The following is a 5,373-nucleotide window of genomic DNA, read 5'->3' as shown; positions in this document are numbered from 1 at the left end:
GCAGTTGATGTGCAACGTTCTTTGATCCGTATTCCACGTGCCCGAGCATTCCCGACCGTCCAATGTCGCACCCCAGCCCGTGTCCGATGTGTCCGAGAAGAGAAGGTGGTCGGGGGTCTGAACAGCCAGTGGCAGACCCTCCCTGAGGAGAATGTTGCTCTTCCACCAAGTCAGTGAAGACTTCATCTTCTCGGAAATAGGAACCGAGACCGCTTCTAGCGTCTTGTCCTTTCTCCAGTGAACAGCTAGGTGAAATTGAAGAGGTCGGAGGTGGAGTCTCCCTAACGCGATGAACTGGTCCAGTGATGAAAGCGTCCCTATCAGACTCATCCACTGTCTGACTGAACATCGGTCCTTCTTCAGCATGTTCTGGATGCATTCTTGGGCTTGACTGATTCTGGGGGCCGACGGAAAAGCCCGAAAAGCTTGACTGAATCTCCATTCCTAGGTAAACTATAGATTGGGATGGGACGAGTTGGGACTTTTCCATATTGACCAGGAGACCCAATTCCTTGGTCAGATCCAGAGTCCACTTTAGATTCTCCAGACAGCGACGACTTGAAGCAGCTCTTAAAAGCCAGTCGTCCAAATAGAGGGAGGCTCTGATGTTTGCTAAATGCAGGAATTTGGCAATATTCCTCATCAGTTTGGTAAAAGCAAGAGGTGCCGTGCTTAGGCCAAAGCACAGGGCTTGGAACTGGTAAACGACCTTCCCGAAAACGATCCTTAGAAAAGGTTGGGAAGCTGGGTGGATGGGGACGTGAAAGTAAGCGTCCTTTAGGTCTAACGAGACCATCCAGTCCTCCTTCCTGACCGATGCTAGAACCGACTTGGTCGTTTCCATGGTGAACGTCTGCTTTGTGACAAAGACATTCAGAGCACTGACGTCTAGCACCGGTCTCCACCCTCCTGTCTTCTTCGCCACTAAGAAGAGACGGTTGTAGAAGCCCGGGGATTGATGGTCCCGGACTATGACTACCGCTCCCTTTTGTAGTAAGAGAGACACCTCTTGCTGTAAAGCTAGTCTCTTGTCCTCCTCTCTGTACCTGGGAGAGAGGTCGATGGGAGTTGTTGCTAGAGGGGGCTTGCGCAAGAATGGAATCCTGTACCCCTCTCTGAGTAACTTCACAGACTGTGCGTCTGCGCCCCTGTTCTCCCAGGCCTGCCAGTAGTTCTTGAGCCTGGCTCCCACTGCTGTCTGAAGAAGGTGGCAGTCAGACTCTGCCTCTAGAGGACTTGGAACCCTTCTTCCTGCTACCACGATGACTTTCGGCACGAGCACCTCCTCTGCTGGAGGCTCTGCCACGAAAGGGCGGAATGAACCTTGACGCTGGAGTGTCCATCCTGGGTCTAGGCACGGAGGGCAAAGGGGTGGCTTTGCGTGCGGATGACGCCACCAGGTCATGAGTGTCTTTCTGGATCAAGGAGGCGGCAATCTCCTTGATCAACTCTTCAGGGAAGAGACACTTCGAGAGCGGAGCAAACATAAGTTCCGACTTTTGACATGGGGTGACTCCAGCTGACAAGAAGGAGCAAAGGTGATCCCGCTTCTTGAGCACCCCGGACACGAAAGAAGCCGCAAGCTCACTAGAACCATCCCGTATGGCTTTGTCCATGCAGGACATAATGAGCATGGAAGTTTCCTTGTCAGAAGGGGAGGTCTTCCTGCTCAACGCTCCCAAACACCAGTCCAAGAAGTTAAAGACTTCGAATGCACGGAAAACTCCTTTCATAAGATGGTCCAAATCCGAAGGAGTCCAGCAAATCTTGGAGCGTCTCATAGCCAGCCTGCGGGGAGAGTCTACCAGACTTGAGAAGTCGCCCTGGGCAGAGGCAGGAACTCCCAAGCCGAGAACTTCTCCCGTGGCATACCAGACGCTAGATCTGGAAGCAAGCTTGACCGGGGGAAACATGAAGGTAGTCTTCCCAAGTTGCTTTTTGGACTGCAACCACTCTCCCAGTACCCTTAAAGCTCTCTTGGACGAGCGAGCGAGTACGAGCTTCGTAAAGGCAGGTGCTGCTGACTGCATGCCTAAAGCGAACTCAGAGGGAGGCGAGCGTGGTGCTGCAGACACAAACTGATCCGGATATAGATCCTTGAACAGCGCAAGCACTTTCCTAAAGTCTAAGGAGGGAGGCGTGGTCTTGGGTTCGTCGATGTCCGAGTGTTGGTCGTCAAGATGTGCGGCTTCGTCATCATCAGAGAGGCCATCGTCTGAATGTTGAGGAGGAAGCGGCAAAGGAGTAGGTAGAAGCTGGATGGCTGAGTCCGGCAGCACGGGTGCATGCGTGGCTGCACTGGACCCAACGTCATGGAACTGTTGGTCAGTCTGAGAACTGGCAACAACCATAGCTGAGTGGGAACGCAAAGCGTCTACTCCTGACTGTGGACGGATAGCGGAGACCACCGTGGGTTGCGGAGGCTGACGCACCGCGTCAAAACACGGCAACTGAACTCCACCCTCCTGTTGTTGTGGTAGCACACGAACGTCAACGGAGGGTTCCGTGCGTCGGTGAACGTCAACATGCGTCTGGCAGGGTCGACTGCGCATGGGTGGTGGAGCTCTCACAGCTGGAGTGTGGGAGCAGGCGGCCTCAGCGTCTGCTGGGCGCACAACCGTGGTTGGTTGTAGGCTAACGGGTGCAGCGTCAACCTTCTCCGCACGATACTCCTGCATAAAGGAAGCTAACTGAGTCTGCATAGACTGTAGCCAAGACCACTTAGGGTCTACCGCAGCTGGTGCGGCAACAGACGGAGTTAATGCCTGTTGCGGTACCACTTTGCCTCTCTTAGGAGGCGTGCAGTCGTCAGAGGACTGCAGCGAGTCCGAACTGACCCAGTGGCTACACCTGGGCCGTTGAACTTGCTCGGAAGGGACCTTGCGTTTAAGAGGCCGTGAGACCTTGGTCCATCGTTTCTGGCGAGAAACCTCTTCTGCAGACGAGGAATGAACGGGCTCACTCGTCTTCTTGTGGGTGGGACGATCTAGGCAAGATACGTCCGAAACCACGGAGGGAACGTCTGTCCGCTGATTAAAGCCTGTCGAACCCTTTGGTCGTACGACATTGCTTCTCCCCTGGGCTTGGGAGCTTGCAAGAGGTCCCGGACTGGGAGGACGACAGGCACGAACAGACGCACCCTCATGCGTAACACTGACACTTTTCACTGCACTAACACTCACTTCACTACCCACTGCACTTTTACCTTTCAACTCCCTGACGTCAGCCAAGAGTTGATTGCGGTCATTCGCCAATGACTCGACTCTCTCACCTAGAGCCTGGATGGCACGCATCATATCTGCCATCGAAGGTTGATGAGAGCTAGCAGGGGGGTCAGGAGCAACCACTACAGGGGAAGGAATAGGTTGTGGGGCATGGGGAGAGGAAAAATCAACTGAGCGAGAAGAACTCCTCCTGATTCTATCCTTCTCTAGCCTACGTGCATATTTCAGGAATTCTTGAAAATCGAATTCCGAAAGCCCAACGCATTCCTCACATCGATCTTCCAATTGACAGGCTTTACCCCTACAATTGGAACAAACGGTGTGAGGATCGATCGAGGCCTTCGGAAGACGCCTTGAACAGTCCCTAGCGCTACACTTCCTGTACTTGGGGACTTGAGAAGGGTCAGACATCTTGAATTAGTCAAAGGGGGGAAATCAAAATCTATCCAAGTCGTCAACAAATAATCCAGAATTCAATAAAAGAATGCAAGGAAGTATTGAAGATAACTTCTGCACAGCGATAGCTAATAACCAGAAATGAATACTTCACCAAACAACGTGAAAATCAATCCAGAAAACAACAGCGTATTTAGTAGGTCTTGCCGGTGGCACGACAGAGAGAAAATTGGTTCTGTGTTGACATGGAGTACTTGAGTACCTGCGCGACAGATGGCGCTGTTGATGTACACCCCCACCTGTATAGCGATCGCTGGCGTATTTCGTCCTTAGGTTTTTCTGTCGGGCAGCAGAGCTGACAGCTATATGATCACCGGGTAAGTTTAATATTGAAAAAATAATAATAAAGTTTGTTTGAAGTTATTATAGACTAAGGTTTAAAATACAGCACTGCGATTTCCTCAGCTGATTTCTAGTTTTAGCAGACAACATTATCGCATTCTTAAAAATGCGCACATACGGATAACAGAGTATTGTTTATATAATATCTTAATGTATTCAAAATATCTTCATAATGAATATTACTTTAGCATCAATATGTTATAGCATTCCATAGTTTTCATATAGTTCCTTTATAACTATTATAGGTAATTATTTGACACATGGGGCACGTCTGAGAGAGAGAGAGAGAGAGAGAGAGAGAGAGAGAGAGAGAGAGAGAGAGAGAGAGAGATAAAATGTTTCTCTCTCTCTCTCTCTCTCTCTCTCTCTCTCTCTCTCTCTCTCTCTCAGAGGTGCTTTACAATACATATAGTATATAAAGCAGAAGGAACAGAAATCTTTGTTTCCTTGCAAAGTATCTATCAAATGCTACATTCAAAATAAACTCGTACTTTGCTTAAATCTACGTTCGATCATAGGCCGCGGATGAAACACGTCATTCGATTTTGTCAACCGGTCTCTAGATTTAGTCGACAAACTTCTACGTCTTGGTTCGTGTTTTATTTGGCCATTTGGAACTCAGAAATTTTATGGCTTGATTCGTGTTTTATTTGGCCATTTGGAACTCAAAATTTTACGGCTTGATTCGTGTTTTATTTGGCCATTTGGAACTCAAAATTTTACGGCTTGATTCGTGTTTTATTTGGACATTTGGAACTCAGAAATTTTACGTCTTGATTCGTGTTTTATTTGGCCATTTGGAACTCAAAATTTTACATCTTGAATCGTGTTTTATTTGGCCATTTGGAACTCAGAAATTTTACGGCTTGATTCGTGTTTTATTTGGCCATTTGGAACTCAAAATTTTACGGCTTGATTCGTGTTTTATTTGGACATTTGGAACTCAGAAATTTTACGTCTTGATTCGTGTTTTATTTGGCCATTTGGAACTCAAAATTTTACGGCTTGATTCGTGTTTTATTTGGACATTTGGAACTCAAACTTTTACGTCTTGATTCGTGTTTTATTTGGTCATTTGGAACTCAAAATTTTACGTCTTGATTCGTGTTTTATTTGGCCATTTGGAACTCAGAAATTTTACGTCTTGATTCGTGTTTTATTTGGCCATTTGGAACTCAAAATTTTACGTCTCGATTCGTGTTTTATTTGGCCATTTGGAACTCAAAATTTTACGTCTTGATTCGTGTTTTTTGCCAATATTTTAATACTGTATATTATTTTCTGCCAATTACAAATGCTAATTTTCAAGTGTTTTGACTTGCGCTTTTTAACATTATGCTCTATTTGGCGA

Source organism: Palaemon carinicauda, unplaced genomic scaffold (assembly GCF_036898095.1).
Source record: "Palaemon carinicauda isolate YSFRI2023 unplaced genomic scaffold, ASM3689809v2 scaffold54, whole genome shotgun sequence".
Lineage (NCBI taxonomy): Eukaryota > Metazoa > Arthropoda > Malacostraca > Decapoda > Palaemonidae > Palaemon > Palaemon carinicauda.
The sequence above is the reverse complement of the archived record's forward strand: the minus strand, read 5'-3'. Positions refer to the sequence as shown.